Genomic DNA, 19993 nt, shown 5'->3' with positions numbered 1-19993 from the left:
TGGATTCCTGTCAAGAGTTGACAGTCCGTAGGAGTGTGGCCTTGGATTCCACAGACCTCGCAATTCTGAGTTATAGCAACCACGGCGGCTGGGGGTGATACGTTTAAACTTTCAATTTTCTGGACCAGAGCATCCACTTTTGCGTTAACGTGATCAAGGTTACTTATCTCGTACATGCCAGTTTTCGTTTGAGGTTTTTCCACCGTTGTTCGTTCGGTTCCCCACTGATAGTGGTTTTGGGCCATGCTCTCGATAAGCTGGTAAGCATCAGCATAAGGTTTGTTCATTAATGCACCACCTGCAGCGGCGTCTATTGTTAACCTTGTGTTGTATAAGAGACCATTATAAAATGTGTGAATTACTAACCAGTCTTCCAAACCATGGTGTGGGCAAAGTCTCATCATGTCTTTGTATCTTTCCCATGCTTCGAAAAGAGACTCGTTGTCTTTCTGTTTAAATCCGTTTATCTGGGCTCTTAACATAGCTGTTTTGCTTGGCGGAAAGTATCGGGCAAGAAAAACTTTCTTCAACTCGTTCCATGTGGTGACTGAGTTGGAAGGGAGAGATTGAAGCCATCTTCTAGCGCTATCTCTTAGTGAGAAAGGAAAAAGACGAAGTCGAATTGCCTCTGAAGTGACACCATTAGCTTTAACAGTATCAGCGTATTGAACAAATACGGATAAATGAAGGTTTGGATCCTCGGTAGGATTTCCAGAGAATTGGTTCTGTTGCACCGCCTGCAACAGCGAAGGTTTAAGTTCGAAGTTATTTGCTTCGATTGCGGGCGGAGCAATACTTGAATGCGGCTCATCTTGCGATGGAGCGGCGTAATCTCTAAGAGCACGAGCTGGTTCTGCCATCTCGGTTATCGAAGGAAAAAGGTTTTTGAAATCAGGAAGTTCTATAGGAGGGAGATTGTTTGCAGCACGATATTCCCGAATTCGTCGTAAGACTCGGAGATATAGTTCGATATCGTTGATTCGTAAATAGAGCGGTTCGCCTTGTGAGCGAGTGCGTGGCATACAAACCAACGAAAGAAAGAATAGAAGAAAAGAGAAACCTTAGTCTCTACAGCGTAACGGAAGAGTTACGATATCGATTAAATAGAAGTCCCCGGCAACGGCGCCAAAAACTTTATCGCTCGACTTTATGAGTCGAATTTGGGGTACAAACTGCAAGTGCACAGTTCTATCGCGTAGTTTTAAAAGATATCGATCCCACAGGGACTTATGAATCGATATACCGTTATCTAAGGTTACTACGTAAAGCTAAGGTGAATAATGGTTGATTGTTTGGGGGCGAAGCTAAAAACTAAACTAAGATCTAGATTAAATATTAATAAAGCGGATATCGGTATGTAGTTCGTCGTAATTAGGGAATCAATTCTTTGTCGGTTTCTTGGTTTTAAAATAAATCGTTTCAGTTAACTTTATTGATTAAAGGTTTTATCTCAAACTCTCGCTCTGTTGAATAAACCATGATTTTATGTTAATGTAGCTGTCACTTATAATTAAGTCAAAAACCACTTTTTGAAAGCAATAAAGTTGCAGAAACTCTTTTTAAGAAAACACTGACCGTTTTAAACACCCTTATCTCAAACTCTCGCTCTGTTGACTTAGGTTATACAATTAAACCCGAATGCTTAACTCTCGTCCTCACATTCAATCTTTAAGAATACTTTTTGGAAAAGGTCAGAATTTAATTAACTCTAAAACTTGCTCTCGCCCTGATCTAGAATTAATGCCTAATTTACACTGTCCAATTAAAACCTCAAACTCTCGCTCTATTGATTTTAACTTCTTTATGTCTTTTACTTTTGTAAAAAATCTTGTTATTAAACCTGTAAATTGAGACCGTAAAAAGATTGATTTTAATTTTAAGTTTAATTAGACCGACTTAGTCTTGATCCCTTATTCCGCTTACTTTACATACCGATATCTAGGCGAATTAGCCAGACATGCTAAACAAACAAAAATACATATCATGCATAAACAGACTCATCCCAGGCAAATAATATAAATAATTAATAAAGCAAAGCATTAAATAATGATTAAAGAACCTGAATGCGTTAAACAATAGTCTTGAACACTCCACCACAAGCCGGTAGGATTTGTTCTCGGATTCTTCAATTAAACAATAACTTAAACCAAGGAAAAATAAGAAAAACTAGATTCTAACGTAAGGTTAGATCCGGTAAAAGTTGCACAATAGTTTCCGGTGTAGAAACTATTGTGCGAAAAGAATTAAATGAATGCTAGAAAAGACAATAGAATTGCAAAAAGGTAAAACAATAAAAATTCTGCAAAGTAATACTATAAAAATATAAGCCTAAACTGCTGGAAGAAAAAAAATGAGAGAACGGCAAAAGGCGTGGAAAATCTCCGAACCCAGAGCTTTCCCAATTAGCTGCTATTTATACTGCTACTTGTGTAACGACTTTCCAAGGGTTTCCGTATGCGCGGTCTTTTCGTTCCGAGGGTCAAGCGTGGAAATAGCTTTCAACGTGGTCAGTTGAGTTCCTAGTGCCAAAAATATAGGGGAATGGTGTGACGTGCGTCACACCATGTGTGACGCTCGTCACAGGAGTGTGCTTAGTGTGACGCTCGTCACAACCTTTGTGACGCCCGTCACAGGTACAACGTGCGCTTTCTTTGGGCTGGGCTTGGTCTTTGTTATTTGTTTCCTTTTTATTCCTTTTTACACCTCCTTTTCTTCCCTTTTTCACTTTTGCTTCAAAATGGATACCTGACATAAATAGAAAGGAAATACCGCATAATATCTGATAAAATGAGATAAATTAAAGTAAATGATAATATAATCTAATTGAATTAAGTCCTAAAATGTGATATAATTTCATGTTATCAGAAGCAATTGCCCAAAGAAACTTATACAAATTGATTGAGCTTGCTTGATTGTCATGACTAACTTGTTTGTTTTGTAGGTTGCTTGGCTCACATGCTTTGAGCCTTGTGCATTGCATATTTAATTGATTGTGTGACTGTTCATCTCTATCTCTTTCTGCTTTAACTTTGACTTGTATACTGATGTTGTCTGACTGGTTTCAGGTACCTTTAGTTGCTTTTAGTTCCTTGTGAACTTTGCTGTGCTTTGCTTGAATAGCAATTTGCATTGAGGTATAATTTCTCATCTTCATGTAGTCTGGAAGACCTGGCCTGTTACTTGGCCAGGCAACTGTCTGAAGTCCTCCTTAAGAGGCAATGTTTGTGACTGTTTACATTTGTCCTTGTATAGAGTCAAAGACCTCCTAAGTGAAGAGGCAATTGGCAGAACCCAAGGGATATGCAATCTATCCTTTGCTATTCTGTGTGTCATCTGCTTTGCTCACACCACTGTGTTGATGCATTGCAGATACAAACCCAAGATATTGTACAATTGTACAGTTGAGTCAGTTTCAAATGTGTAGAAGGGTTCCTCCTTTCTGAGCCCACATATTCTTGTCTTAAGCTCTCCCAGGCCAGGGATAAGAGCTGTGAAGTCTCATCTTCACTCACCTTTCATCTGCTTCACCTTAGCCCCTCAATGGCAAGGTTAAGAGCTAACACTACCCAGTCCCAGTGGTTTGTTTGTTGAGGTTGATATGACCCCTCGACTAAAACCTAACCTTGTTTGAGCCCATTGCTTGCATATAGTGTGTGCTACTTGTGTTTGTGTGTTTGCTTTAGCTTGCTTCCTGTGCAAGTTAGGTTTAGTTTAGCTTGCTTCCTGTGCAAGTTAGGTGTGGCTTGCTTCCTGTGCAAGTCATGTTTAGGATAGGCTTGCTTCCTGTGCAAGTTTAGCTAGAAACCTTAACTTAGGGATGATTTTGCATGACAACATCTAGGCTCGAGTCATAGTCTCCCTAGTGTTGCGTCTCCCTCTGTTATCTGGTTAGGCTAGTCCTTTTTCCCTCCGTAGGGGAACTACGTCGCCCTGATCCTCATACCAGATGAGGTACGTAGGCAGGAGATGAGCTGATCTCTCCGGGCGCCCTTTTGTTTTGTTTGTGTGAGTTATTTCTCCTTTTTCTGGTTGGAGTCCGACGTAAGTCCAGCGATTGGCAGTTGGTTTCCTGTGTGTGTTTCGGTTCGGATGCTGATGTAAGTCCAGTGATTGGCATTCAGGCTCCACGTTTGCCTTTGCCTGTGTTTGTTTGTGTGCGTGTCAGCCGAGCTACGAATGCTCTGATTCTCCTTCGTCCAAGGAGATACGTATGCATAGGATGCGATATCCTAGCGAGCATGTGTTTTCCCCAGTCCGAACTACTTCGACTCTGATGTCTATGCCTGATAGACTAAGTAGGCCCAGGATGCGGTATCCTGCCGAGTCAGTTTCAGTCTTGTCTGTTTTCTTGTGTCTCTTTCGGCCTGTGTAGATGTTTATTTGAGCAGTGTTTTAGCAACCATTTTCCTTCTTATTGTGCGTGGATCCCGTCGAGTACGACGAATGCGTAGGGGTGCTAATACCTTCCCTTCGCATAACCGACTCCCGATCCCATTCTCTTTGGTCGCGAGACCATGTCTTTTCCAGGTTTACTCTGAGCGTTTCCTTTCCCTCTTTTGGGATAAATAACGCACGGTGGCGGCTCTGTCGTTCTTGTTTTCCCGCCGGTTTTTCGCGTAATGCGACAGCTGGCGACTCTACTGGGGATTGTTAGAGAAGTTGACCTCTTGCTGGTCCATCTTCCCTAAGCGAGTCTCTCCTAGCGCTCTCTAGGTTAGGGTTTTGGTTGCTTTGTGCTGCTTTATTTATTGCATTCATTTGTATATATTTGCATTTACTGTTTGCATTTATTGTTTGCATTAATGTTTGCATTCATTCATATTCATCTGCTGGTTGTGTTGTGTTTCTCTGTTTGGGGTGGGAGTTACTCGAGGTAAAAGGCCTAATACCCAGGCTATGCGTGAAATCTAGGAAACCTAGGAATAGAGTGATTCATGGGAAGCGGGTGGTGTATGCCACTTAGCGGAACATTGATATCACGAGCAGTTCAGACCCTGGTGGGATATTATCGGTGCATACATCGGGTGTGCACATGATGATATTTTGCGAAAGGTTATTTATGCTGCGTTTCTCTCAACCTTACCCTGGCCTAGATGACACCCGTGAGTGGGGCGGGGATGATCATTTTTACAGGTACAGTTGGTGACTCCCGGTACTGATGGTGACTATGAATTCTGGACATTAATTCTGAACGCCGGAGGTTCGACCCTGGTATTGATCGGAGGGTTCCGTTTATTTCGGATCCCTGGGCTGAATTTGAGGGTACTCGCTCAGATAGTGTTTTGGCTCCTCAGAGTGGGTTCAGATGCCAGTTGATCAGATTGACCTTGGGTTTCAGATGAATTGTGACTCCGAGTTCAAGCCGGAGCTTCGATCCAGTGTTCTGAGATGCACAGCCGGCCAGTCTTGGCTCCATCATTTGCATCATAGCATGTTTATTTTCAAAAAAAAAAAACAATAATGCATGAAAAAAGAAAAAAAAAGTTAACTCGCATACGCATATCCTTTTCAGGATCATTCATGATAAAATAGCATCCGCATCATACACATATCATGCACATATCATCCTTGCTTTGCAGACATGTTTGGGGACACGACTTCTCACTTTGGGTTTTGACTGAGACAGGATTGTTGATCATCGTCCGCACCTCAACCAGACTAAATCAACAGAGAAGTATGGACCAGGTTCAAGCTGAGCTAGCTGAGATGGGGGGAAACATGGCCCAATTCATGAGCATGATGCAAGGGGTTGTTCAGGGGCAAGAGGAGTTGCGTGCCTTAGCCCAGAGACAGGAAGCTGTGATTCCAACTGCCAACCGTGCTTCACCAGTGGGTGTTCCTGTGAATGATATTGCTGCTGCTGCCGCTCCCGCCAGTGACTATGATGTGGGTGATGAGTTGAGGGGCATCAGAATCATTGGACAACCTCTTGCTGCAGAGGTCAATGCCAGAGCTACCCGGGCTCCCATTCGTCATCCTGCTCCGATTGTTGACAGACAAGAGGACATGTTCACGTTGCTGAGTGAGGATGATGAAGTGGTCAGAATTGAGGATAGGGATCGTAAGGTTGATGCCCTGGCTGAGAAGATCCGTGCGATGGAATGCCAGAACTCCCTCGGATTTGATGTTACAAATATGGGGCTGGTAGAGGGCTTGAGAATCCCGTACAAATTCAAAGCACCCTCATTCGAAAAGTACAACGGCACCTCCTGTCCTCGCACCCATGTGCAAGCTTACTTCAGGAAAATCTCTGCTTATACTGATGACGAAAAGATGTGGATGTACTTTTTCCAAGACAGTTTGTCTGGAGCGTCTTTGGACTGGTACACGGAACTGAAGAGAGAATCAGTCAGAAGCTGGAAAGAGCTGGATGAGGCCTTTCTGAGGCAATACAAGCACAACATGGACATGGCGCCGAGCCGAACTCAACTGCAGAGTTTGTGTCAGAAATCCAAGGAAAGCTTCAAAGAGTATGCCCAGAGGTGGCGTGAGCTAGCCGCTAGAGTGCAACCTCCTATGCTGGAGAGAGAGCTGTCTGACATGTTCATTGGGACCTTGCAAGGTGTGTTCATGGACCGCATGGGAAGTTGCCCGCTCAGTAGCTTTTCTGATGTTGTTGTCTGTGGGGAAAGGACTGAGAGCCTTATCAAAGCAGGAAAGATTCAAGATCCTGGCTTTTCAAACTCTTCAAGTTCTAAGAAGCCATTCTCTGAGGCACCCAGAAGGGGAGAGAGTGAAACAAATGATGTGCACCGTCGAAGGAGTGCAAACAGAGGACCACATCGTCAGGTCGCTCCTGTGACTATTCCAGCAACTCAACCTCAACAACAGCAGAGAAGACCAACTCAGCAGTATCAACATCAGCAACATCGTCCTCAACAGCAGGCTTACCAGCCTCCCATTGATAATCAAGCCAATACAGGTAATGAGAGGAAGAGGATCATTTTTGACCCGATCCCTATGTCATACTCAGAGTTGTATCCCTCTTTGATAGAGCGGAACTTGATTACTCCCAGAGACCCGCCGGCTATACCCGACAACCCTCGGTGGTGGTATAGGCCCGAGCAGCATTGTGTGTATCATTCAGGTGCTCCTGGTCATGACGTGAATAGTTGCTTTCAGTTGAAGATGAAGGTTCAAGACCTCGTGAGGTCAGGTATTCTGAACTTTGAAGACTTGGGTCCCCGTGATAATCAAGCTTGAAGATAACAAGTCCTGGGCTGGCGCCGACTTTTTGTTCAGAAAACAGAAGCTGCTGATGCAAGAAATACTGACAGTTGTCATCCCCGGTGGAATCTATCACAATTGGGTCACTGTGGGCTTTCCTACAGTTGTTCATAAGTCAGAGCAATAATCACTTTGTTTAAAAACCCTTCTCCCATGCCAAAAGGAGAAGTGATGACATTGTTGGCAACATTTTGTGCAATGATATTTTCATTCAAATAAATTCATGTTAAACATTTGTTTTTCCATTTGTTTTCCCTTTTCGCTTTTTGCATGAAATTGGTGATCACAAAAGACCCTAAAAACAAGAATAAAAGCAATCTTTTCATCTGCATAACGATTGTCTTGTTTGATTTTCAAAGTGCTTTTTATACTCAAAATCTTTATGCAGGTTGTTTCTCAAACCCATTGAACATAATGATCGGACGTCATCTCCCAATTTTGAATTCCCTGTATTCGAAGCGGAAGAAGATGATGCTTGAAGGGATTCCTGACGGTATTTCCCGACTTCTTGAGCAAGAAAAGAAGACCACACTCAGCTGCATCTCGAGAATCAGCAGAACAGCCAACTGGGGCATTAATCAAAAAAAAAAAAATCAATCAAAAAAAAAACAAAGAAAGAGAGGGTGCAAAATCAAAAGAAATCAAAAGAAAGAAAAAGAAAGAAAAAAACAAAAGAGAAATAGCACCCTCAAAGTCCCAAGTTGACTGATGCTGAATCCAGCTGAAAGAAAAAAGAGATCAACTGCCATGTGTCATGGTCAGTTATATCAGCAGAGAGTGATGAAAGCATTCGACAAGAAGGTCAAGTCTCGTGTGTTCCGAGGGACCTTGTGCTCAAGAAAGTCTTGTCTTTCGTGCCCGATTCCAGGGGCAAGTGAACCCCCCAAGCTGAAAGTCCATATGTTGTCAAGAGAGCCTTTTCAGGCAATGTTTTGACGCTTACAACAATGGATGGAGAAGTTCACTCGTCCTGTGAATTCCGATGCAGTCAAGAAATACTTTGCCTTAAAAAAAAAAACAAAAAAAGCAAAAGCTCGCTAAGTCGAACACCCCAAAGGGCGACTTAGGCAAGAAGGAGCGTCTCGGTGGATTGAAAACCCGAAAGGGCGATCCAGGCAAAAGTTAGAGACGTTGAAAAAAGGAATTTGCATCCCGCTGGATTGATCACCTCACACTGGGGCAATCTAGGCAAAATTTAGGGATTTGGCAAGTAACTGCATCTTGACAAGACTGTGCTCTATATCTGTCATCCGTCAGGGATTCTCGATTCGTCGTCGAATGAAGCTCCGAATACATCGAAAGTTCAGAATGGTAGAGGAAGGTCACTATGTTCAATGTAGCCCTCTCCAATATATATCACCGATTTCAAACTTGTACAGATCTATGGAGTCTCGCCCTTTGCAGACTACCATTCCATCACATCAATTTGAGCTTTTATCCAATTATTTGCACTCTTATTTGTTTCAACTCAATAAATGTTTTGCATGTTTTTAATTGATAAAGTATCATTGTTTTCAAAATAAACAAATTTTTCAAAAAAAATTTGTTCTTAAACAAAGTGAACATTCACAATGATGGTAGGATACTTAGGAGATCCGCAGTGCTCTCCCGAGGGTGGTATGATTACCAACAGGTAAGACATTTGTTCGTATCTCGAGCATAACTGTATCTTTTTCCTGTCGAACCTCTTTTGTTTTCTCCTCAGCAAGGTTGCTCAGTGCAGTGTTGGTTGAAGTTGTTTATCTTCATGTTCCCGGCAATACAACATTCTTCCTCCAAGTCCCTGTTAGCCCTATTGTGGGGCACCTCCAGTAGAGGGTTGTTTGAGCCCTACCGAGGGGCATTCCCAGCAAGGTTGCTTTTGAAATGTTTTATGGGGCAGTTCCCCAAGCAGAGTGTTTACTGAAGACGTTAGCGTTCGTCTCTCCAGCAGAGCAGTCTTCTCCTCTCCCCGCAGGATGGTGTTGTTCCCTGATATCCCGGTTTCCAGTAGATAGTGTTTGCTCTCTGGTGTTTTTGGCCTTCCCTATGGAAGAAGAGTAGTACCGGGTGGTTGATCCCTAGACGTGTGTTTACATGTCTGTTTGTCAGCATTCATCATACATTCATCATGCATAATGCATACATGCATAATCATAGCATTCGGATACTCATGATGCAGCTGTTGCCGTGTATCTGTTGATGGTTGTCTCCTGCTATTTGTTGATACATATCTCTCCAGTAGATCCTCCCTAGCAGATATGGGTGTGTCTGATCTCTCCACGTAGAGCCAACCCCTTAAGCAGAAAGTGTCTACCCTTTCCTGCCATTTCCCCACTGAGATACATCCTCGTGGATGACGGTTATTTCCGTTCCCTCCCAACACACATTGGGATGGGTTTTCCCTATTGAGCTCTTTCCTCATTAGGATGAGTCTTGTTTCAGTCTGCCTTTTTGGATCGATCCTAAATTGGCTTCCTGTTGGCTGTCTCCTGTACTTCCCTGGGGCATAAATGAATAGTCGCTCACTAACCGGCACTCATTCATCTTATCCTCAGCGGAATTTGTTGGCTTCTACCTACAACCCGGTAGCTGTAAGTCCTATCTTTGTGGTTTTCTACCTACTAGCTGGTAGTTGTAAAATCCCACATTCCTCCCCTTGTTGGAGTTAACCCTCTGTGCTCATCCTATCGATGACTGGTTACTTTTCCGTGGTTTTCTGCCTACTAACCGGTAGATGTAATCCCCTCTTTGCAGTTATCAGTATCCGGTTTGCGGTATTGATATTCTTTCCCCTTTGGATACTTGCTTTGATCAAGCAGTATTGTCCCCATTGGGTCTTCCCCTTCTTTTTGGATATTTGCTCCGAGTTAGCAACTTTATCCTCTTTTGATTGGTCATCTTTTGCATACCTAGTCCTGGTACCCTGATGCCTTTCTTTTCGGTCGATTATTCATTTAACAACCTACAACCCGGTTATGGATAATCTTCCATGCGAGGTTATTATCTACATTTTGATGGCTATAGATAATATATCTCATGCGCTCTTGGGTCGAAGTCGTCCTCCCCAGCAGAGTAAGATTCGTATTCCTTGTGGAATCGAATGTTCATCCTTTAACAAGTTTGCTTTCGCTCTCTTCAGGATGTTTTCGGTCGTTTATCCATTTAACAACCTGCAACCCGGTTATGGATAATCTTCCATGCGAGTGTATTATCTACGTTTTGACGGCTATAGATAATATATCTCATGCACTCTTTGGTCAATCTTTCGATTGTTATCTCCAGCAGAGTAAGATTCGTATTCCTTGTGGAATCGAATGTCCATCCTTTAACAAGTTTGCCTTCGCTCTCTTCAGGATGATGTCGGTCGATTATTCATTTAACAACCTGCAACCCGGTTATGGATAATCTTCCATGCGAGTTTATTATCTACGTTTTGACGGCTATAGATAATATATCTCATGCACTCTTTGGTCAATCTTTCGATTGTTATCTCCAACAGAGTAAGATTCGTATTCCTTGTGGAATCGAATGTCCATCCTTTAACAAGTTTGCTTTCGCTCTCTTCAGGATGTTTTCGGTCGTTTATCCATTTAACAACCTACAACCCAGTTATGGATAATCTTCCATGCAAGTGTATTATCTACGTTTTGACGGCTATAGATAATATGTCTCATGCGCTCTTGGGTCGAAGTCGTCCTCCCCAATCGAGTAAGATTCGTATTTCTTGTGGAATCGAATGTCCATCCTTTAACAAGACTGCTTTTCTAAGCCCTCTTCAGGATGTTGAGTGTTTTGGAACACAAACCAATTCACGCTTTGGTACTCAGGCCAATTTTTCCGGTATTCAGACCGAAGAAGTTTTCGACGATCAGGTCGATGTACTTATGTTTTTTCCGGTATTCAGACCGAAGAAGTTTCCGACGATCAGGTCGATGTACTTATGTTTTTTCCGGTATTCAGACTGAAGAAGTTTCCGACGATCAGGTCGATGTACTTATGTTTTTTCCGGTATTCAGACCGAAGAAGTTTCCGACGATCAGGTCGATGTACTTATGTTTTTTCCGGTATTCAGACCGAAGAAGTTTCCGACGATCAGGTCGATGTACTTATGTTTTTTCCGGTATTCAGACCGAAGAAGTTTCCGACGATCAGGTCGATGTACTTATGTTTTTTCCGGTATTCAGACCGAAGAAGTTTCCGACGATCAGGTCGATGTACTTATGGCACTCAGGCCAATTTTCCGGTATTCAGACCGAGGTGGCGTTCAGGCCAATTTCCGATGTTTCAGATCGACATCAAATCTCTCATACACCGATGCTCGGTATTCAAACTGACGAGCGGCGCTCAGGCCATGGTTATCCCTGTGTTACCATTTATTTTGGTATCCAGGTCAACTTTTCTGTTTCGGTATTTAGGCCGATTTCTTTTTTCCGTTCCAGACGGACTTTTCTTTCAAGACTGTTTCTTTTCCGATCCTGACAGGCGTTGTTATTTATTTCCCAGCAGAGTGCAAATTTCTACGGTTCTTAGTATTCAATCCCTGTTTACCCTGAAAGTCTGACAGCCGTTGCTATCATCCGTTCGGGTTCCCAGCTGATTGAATAGGGGCAGCTGTAGCACCTCAAATTTGCACCTATCATTGTACATACATTCTCATATTAGGTCATAACATTTAACATAGTCCACTGCATAACATTGCATTGTCCTTTGCCCCAAGTGCAGGCCATTCAGAAGAATTAGGTCAAACTGGTCAGGAGATCAGTCAATCAAGCAAGCAAGTACAATTTCCAAGGAGGCAAGGCCCTAGGGTTGGTCCAACATGTTCACATGACCTAGGGGTCCTTTTGAAGTGTTTTGGTCAAGGTTTGATTGCTCAGAAGTCATCAGTCATGGCTCAGTTCACCAGAAACCCTAAAAAGTCAACTGTTGGTCAACTGTGCATTTAATCAGTGATTTGAAGGTGGGAAATGGTTTGAAAGGGTTCATTCATGTCCATATAGGCCTCATATAACATGTCAAACACCATCATGGAAGAATTTGAAGCCAAACAAGAAATTTCCAAAAAATAGAAAGTTGACCTGTAATTGGAATTTGCCAAAAATGGAAAGTCTTGATCCTCAAACTTACATCATGATACAAGATTCAAATGAATTTTTTCCTAACATGAAAGTTGAAGATCTTGTTCTCCCATTTCCAAAAAGTCCAAGAACACTCAATTCCCATGTATGGTTGGCAAGTTATGATCAAATCATTTTCAGAAATTTTTGAACTTCAAAAGGCCATATCTCTCAAACCATTTGGCCAAATTGGGTGGGGTTTTTTGCTACAAGTCACATTTGATCCCCTCTTTCCAAATATGTCATTATCATTCACCAAAACATCACCAATCAAAATGGCACTTTTGGAAGTAACTTGAATTATTTTAAGTGAAGTGAAAAATTGGCTTTTCAAAATAAACATTTCCAATGACTTTTACCACTTGGAATGTTTCAGAAATGATATTTAGACTTTGTTGGAAGCCCAATTTCGTGCACTTTCATGCACCTCCATGCAAATGGGTGGATTTTTAGCAAAATGGTCCAAAAGCTTCATTTAACCAATTCCAATTACCACAACACCTAATCATGATTAACAGATGTTAAGCATCACATATATACTCCATTTTCTGCAGAACAAACCCTAGCAGCCACATTCCAAAACCCAAAAAACTTTTATTCTCTCAATTTCTCATTTTTCATTTTTAAGACTTTACTGAAAATTGGCAAAGGTCTCGAGCTAGGGTTTGAATATTTCATCACATACCATCATTTTGGAGCTCATTGCAAGCCTTATTCCACGATTGTAAAGCCATTTCAACTCTGTTTTCATTAAAGCTCCATCAATGGAAGATCTGAATTGAAGTTATTCCAAGGATTCCTGAGTCACATTACCTTATTCATTCATCATTTGAAGCTTGAAGCAACGTCTGTTTCGAGCATTGGAGGCCAAACAACCACTGTAGCTCAACTGCACTGCAATCTTGGTCAGTTTTCGAATCTCCCATTTCTTAAAACTATGCTATGCTTTGTATAGATCTTTTCTTGCTGGTCATTATGAGCTTTGAGTTGATAAAAATGGTTGAGTATTTGCAAAGATATGTTGATTTGAAACTTGGTGTTCATATATGTTTCTACTTGATTCTTCCATGATAAGTTGAGTTAATGGAAATGAAGTTTAGATTATGAATGCATGATGTTTGCTGGTTACAATGATGTGCTTAATTTCATTTTCTGGGCAAGTTGAATTTTCACGATTGGGATGATGAAGATGAATGTTGTACTGTTCAAGAACCCTAATTATTTTCCAGATTTCATGTTTTGTTCGTTTTGCATGGGAAAGACACTGTGCCATTGCCATTAGCCAATCAGGACATTTCATTTTCATAAGCCATGCGCAGCGTTTTACTAATGTTCCAACAAAATTACAAATATGCCACTGCCGGATTATTTGTTATTTAAATCACATTATTTCTTCAATATTTATTTCATTTTGACCATCAACTTCCAAAAATCATAAGTCAACCATTGTTAATCCAAAATTCATGAGACTTTTTGCATTTTGTTCATCATAATCTCTAGTTTTTTATCATGTATTTTCCAGATTTTTTTGATGAGTGGATTTTTAAGGATGCTAGGGTTTGTGACATGTGACCATTTTTTGTACCTTTTGCCAAATCAATTGTGAAATGATGATGCTTTGTCCAATGGCTTTGAAATTTTTTGTGCTTAAACTAGACACATTCATGGTGATTTTGGTTTATGAGTTATGATTTTTTGAATTAGGGTGTGACAATTTGTGTCACACCATTGATGTGCAACTTCATGATTTTCTTTACCATGCTTCTTGACCTCAAATTGCTTTGAATTTTTGCATGAATGTAGTCTTGGGTGTCTAGTTTACATGTGATTTTTCTTGGAATTATTGATGGCATTTCCTAATTGTTTGGAATTTTCTCCCCTGTTTTACCAAAATGTTGACTTTTGTGACACTTGTTCCCTTTTGCTTTGTGAAATTCTCATACGTTATTGGATGGACATGAAATTTTACATGTGATTAGTAGACATTTTAAGCTTTGTCATGGTTTTAGTCCCATTCATTTATCATTTGCTATCATTGATTTATGATTTATTCAAGTTGGTGCATGTTTGGTTAACTTCTTTGAGCATGTTTGAACTTGTCCTGCCTTTCTGATTTTCATTTCCCTACTTCCCATGATCCAATTGAGCTAAAATTTGGTGTGCTTATCATGTTATGGATGATGTTTGATCATGAATTATTTAAGAATTTTTGGAATTGTTTATGATTGGTTTTGAGTTTAGTCTTGCTGTTGACTTCTATGAGCTTCCATATGCCATGCTTTAACCTAATTTGCTTATGAAATGATGATGATGAATGATATGAACATGGGACCACTTGAGTTTGCTTCTTGATTGTTTGAATATGATTGTGATTGAATTTCACTTGCTGTTTTGACTTTCTCATCCCCTTTTGACCCTAGGCTTGTCCTAGTGGTCTTGTTGCTCATGTTTGAGTTCATTTTTTCAGGTTAAGAAGCAATTGCCCAAAGAAACTTATACAAATTGATTGAGCTTGCTTGATTGTCATGACTAACTTTTTTGTTTTGTAGGTTGCTTGGCTCACATGCTTTGAGCCTTGTGCATTGCACATTTAATTGATTGTGTGACTGTTGATCTCTATCTCTTTCTGCTTTAACTTTGACTTGTATACTGATGTTGTCTGACTGGTTTCAGGTACCTTTAGTTGCTTTTAGTTCCTTGTGAACTTTGCTGTGCTTTGCTTGAATAGCAATTTGCATTGAGGTATAATTTCTCATCTTCATGTAGTCTGGAAGACCTGGCCTGTTACTTGGCCAGGCAACTGTCTGAAGTCCTCCTTAAGAGGCAATGTTTGTGACTGTTTACATTTGTCCTTGTATAGAGTCAAAGACCTCCTAAGTGAAGAGGCAATTGGCAGAACCCAAGGGATATGCAATCTATCCCCTGCTATTCTGTGTGTCATCTGCTTTGCTCACACCACTGTGTTGATGCATTGCAGATACAAACCCAAGATCTTGTACAATTGTACAGTTGAGTCAGTTTCAAATGTGTAGAAGGGTTCCTCCTTTCTGAGCCCACATATTCTTGTCTTAAGCTCTCCCAGGCCAGGGATAAGAGCTGTGAAGTCTCATCTTCACTCACCTTTCATCTGCTTCACCTTAGCCCCTCAATGGCAAGTTTAAGAGCTAACACTACCCAGTCCCAGTGGTTTGTTTGTTGAGGTTGATATGACCCCTCGACTAAAACCTAACCTTGTTTGAGCCCATTGCTTGCATATAGTGTGTGCTACTTGTGTTTGTGTGTTTGCTTTAGCTTGCTTCCTGTGCAAGTTAGGTTTAGTTTAGCTTGCTTCTTGTGCAAGTTAGGTGTGGCTTGCTTCCTGTGCAAGTCATGTTTAGGATACGCTTGCTTCCTGTGCAAGTTTAGCTAGAAACCTTAACTTAGGGATGATTTTGCATGACAACATCTAGGCTCGAGTCATAGTCTCCCTAGTGTTGCGTCTCCCTCTGTTATCTGGTTAGGCTAGTCCTTTTTCCCTCCGTAGGGGAACTACGTCGCCCTGATCCTCATACCAGATGAGGTACGTAGGCAGGAGATGAGCTGATCTCTCCGGGCGCCCTTTTGTTTTGTTTGTGTGAGTTATTTCTCCTTTTTCTGGTTGGAGTCCGACGTAAGTCCAGCGATTGGCAGTTGGTTTCCTGTGTGTGTTTCGGTTCGGATGCTGATGTAAGTCCAGTGATTGGCATTCAGGCTCCACGTTTGCCTTTGCCTGTGTTTGTTTGTGTGCGTGTCAGCCGAGCTACGAATGCTCTGATTCTCCTTCGTCCAAGGAGATACGTATGCATAGGATGCGATATCCTAGCGAGCATGTGTTTTCCCCAGTCCGAACTACTTCGACTCTGATGTCTATGCCTGATAGACTAAGTAGGCCCAGGATGCGGTATCCTGCCGAGTCAGTTTCAGTCTTGTCTGTTTTCTTGTGTCTCTTTCGGCCTGTGTAGATGTTTATTTGAGCAGTGTTTTAGCAACCATTTTCCTTCTTATTGTGCGTGGATCCCGTCGAGTACGACGGATGCGTAGGGGTGCTAATACCTTCCCTTCGCATAACCGACTCCCGATCCCATTCTCTTTGGTCGCGAGACCATGTCTTTTCCAGGTTTACTCTGAGCGTTTCCTTTCCCTCTTTTGGGATAAATAACGCACGGTGGCGGCTCTGTTGTTCTTGTTTTCCCGCCGGTTTTTCGCGTAATGCGACAAATGGGAGACGAATCAACCCGGTTTAATACCATATAGAGATTATGCGAGGAGGATTTCAACTTTCTTTACAAAGGTTGAGTTTCATCATATCCCTCGAGATGAAAACCGGATGGCAGATGCTCTTGCAACATTGGCGTCAATGATTATGGTGAAGTATTGGAATGAGGTTCCCAATTTGACTGTAATGCGTCTGGATAGGCCAGCTCATGTGTTCGTTTTTGAAGAGATCAAAGATGAAAAGCCATGGTATTATGACATCAAGTGTTTCCTCAAAAGTCAGGTTTACCCATCTGGGGCATCTTTGAAAGATAAGAAGACTTTGAGAAGATTAGCCAGCAATTTCTACCTGAACGATGATGTGTTGTACAAGAGAAACTTCGATATGGTTTTGCTCAGATGCTTGGATAGACACGAAGCATGCCTATTGATAACTGAAGTCCGTGAAGGTTCTTTTGGTACTCATTCCAATGGACATGCAATGGCAAAGAAGATGCCGAGAGCAGGTTATATTGGCTGACAATGGAATCTGAGTGTTGTAAGTTTGTGAAGAAATGCCACAAGTGTCAAATATATGCAGATAAGATTCATGTTCCTCCGACACTGTTGAACGTCATTTCCTCTCCATGGCCCTTCTCCATGTGGGGAATTGATATGATTGGCATGATTGAGCCCAAAGCTTCGAATGGACATCGTTTCATTTTGGTGGCTATTGATTACTTCACAAAATGGGTTGAAGTGGCATCGTATGCAAACGTAACCAAGCAAGTTGTTGTAAGGTTTATCAAGAATCAGATCATATTCCGTTATGGTGTGCCAAGTAAGATCATTACTGATAATGGATCGAACTTGAATAATAATATGGTGGAAGCTCTTTGCAAAGACTTCAAGATTGCACATCATAATTCTTCTCTCTACAAACAGACCCAAGATGAGTGGGGTTGTTGAAGCTGCAAACAAGAACATCAAGAAAATTATCTAGAAGATGGTTGTTACAAATAAGGACTGGAATGAGATGCTCCCATTTGCTTTGCACGGGTGTCGTACATCCATCCGCACTTCAACAGGGGCAACCCCTTTCTCTCTTGTATATAGCATGGAAGCAGAGCTCCCCATAGAGGCTGAGATTCCTTCATTACGTGTGTTCATGGAAGCCAAGTTGACTGAAGCTGAATGGTGTCAGACCAGGTATGATCAGCTGAATTTGATTGAAGAGAAGAGATTGACTGCCATGTGCCATGGTCAGTTATATCAGCAAAGAATGAAGAAAGCTTTTGATAAGAAGGTCAGACCTCACGTATTCAGAGAAGGTGACCTTGTGCTCAAGAAGATTCTATCTTTCAAACCAGGTTCTAGGGGCAAATGGGTTCCTAATTATGAAGGCCCATATGTTGTTAAGATAGCCTTTTCAGGCGGTGCTTTGATTCTTACAACTATGGATGGTGAAGAGTTCACTCATCCTATGAAAGCAAATGCAATCAAGAAATACTTCTCCTAAAAATAAAAGAACAGCTCGCTAAGTTGAAAACCCGAAAGGGCATCTTAGGCAAAAATGAGTGTCTCGGTGGATTGAAAACCCGAAAGGCCGATCCAGGCAAAAGTTAGAGAAATAAAACAGAAAGAATTATCCCGATAAATTGAGTACCCCACCTTGGGGCAATTTATGCAAAAAAAAGGATTATGGAAAGTAATTGCATCCTGCTGATCTTCAGTTTGGAAAACTTTGTTGAGCACAAGGGTTGGCGGTGATTCATCACCCCTAGTAGCGGCCAAAAGCACAGTGAAAATCAAAAATTGGTGGAAGGATTAGTGGTCATTTGTATTCAATGTACCCCTTTTTCATGAAAATTACCATTTTCAGCTTTGTAAGGATCTATGGAGTCTTCTCATTTACAGACTACCAATCTATTAAATAAAGTTGAGCTTTTATCCAATTGTTTCTACTCTTGTTTGTTTCAGCCAAATAGTTTTAAATTTTATTATGATCATTTTTTGAATTTAAAGTTTTTAAATCAAAATCATTTTCTTAAACATATAAAAGCATGAATCCTAAGCAATCGATTTCATTTAAAAGGAATGTCAACAGTGGTTCGAAAGCAGTAAGCCCTAAGTGTGGAGCATTATTGGTCTTCTCCAAGCAGTAGGCGCAATTTCTCTTTTATTCCCAACAACATCGTTCCACACCCCATGGTTGTTGATTTCCCCAAGCAGTTAATTCTCCATTGTCTCCAGCCGAGTGGTTGATTTATCTCCCAGTGGAACTTGTGGTTATTCTCCTGCAGAATTGGTGATTATTACCCAGCTTATTTTCATCTCCAATAGAATAAGGATGGTGTCCTCAGCAGTTCGGGTGTTTGCAGTAGAGCTTTAGCTTCCCCACCATATCGCCATCCAATTCGCTCCCAGTCAGAGTTCCCTCCTGGTTTCTGAGCAGTTATTCGTGTTTATCCTCTGCATTGTTGTCTCCCATTTTACATGGTGTTGACCTAAAATTCCCTGCAGACTCGATAACGTGTTTTCTCATCATATCTCCTCTTTCCCCAACTAGATTTTTAGCCTTTGGGATGTTGATCTCTCTTTTCTCTAGCAATTGTCCCCCTCTTTTATGGATGGACCGAGGATTGTATCGATGATTCAAATTTGCAACACCTTTGTATCCTTTGCGGTCGTTTTGTCAGCATAATCATCATATATACATATACACTCATATAATTTCATTATTGCATCATCTCACTTATTGATTTATTTTTGTGATCTTCATTTTCTGTTATGGCGGTACTTTATCCCCATACAGGTTTGGTGTCTGTCCTCCCTCAATTGTAGAGTGTCAGCCCCTTAAGCAGAAAGACTTTAACCTTTCTCTTTTCCCCGTTGAGTTATTTCCTCGTGGATGATTATTACTTCAGTCTCCTCCCCAGTTGATTATCTGGATGGAACTACTCCCCTTGAGTTATATCCTCATTGGGTTGAGTCTTGATTGATCGTTTCTTCTAACTCTTACCTAGATAGATACTTTGGGTCCCTTAAGAGTTTATTACTCAGTAACTGGTAATATTCTTCTTAGTTTGAAGTTTGTTACTTCTTGCCCAATACCCGGCAAAGGTACCTCTGTTTTCTCCTCAGTGGAGTCCCTAGTGGATTCATTTTTTATGTTTCCCAGGAAGTATATCCTTGATATGTTCATCCTAACCGATGGCGGATATTTTCTTCCCTCGTTTTGAGTTTATCCTTGATATGGTCATCCTAACTGATGACGGATACTCTCATCCCTGGTATTCTACCCAGTAAAAAGGTAGTTATAATCCCTATTTGATTCCCCAGAGAGTCAATCCTTGATATGCTCATCCTAACCGATGATGGATTTTTCTTCTCTTTGCGGTCTTATGCCTAGTAACCGGTAGTTGTAAATCCTGCTTTTCTTTCCCCTTGCAAAG

The 19993-nt window shown here is 41.4% G+C and overlaps 1 pseudogene; it reads left to right on the top strand.

The window, feature by feature from the left end:
- Positions 1 to 375: 375 nt before the first annotated feature.
- LOC127116468 (uncharacterized) lies at positions 376 to 475 on the top strand (annotated as a pseudogene).
- Positions 476 to 19993: the final 19518 nt, after the last annotated feature.

Source organism: Lathyrus oleraceus, chromosome 1 (genome assembly GCF_024323335.1).
Source record: "Lathyrus oleraceus cultivar Zhongwan6 chromosome 1, CAAS_Psat_ZW6_1.0, whole genome shotgun sequence".
In the NCBI taxonomy this organism is placed as follows: Eukaryota; Viridiplantae; Streptophyta; class Magnoliopsida; order Fabales; family Fabaceae; genus Lathyrus; species Lathyrus oleraceus.
Note: the sequence above shows the minus strand (reverse complement) of the source record. Positions and strands in the feature narration are given on the sequence as shown.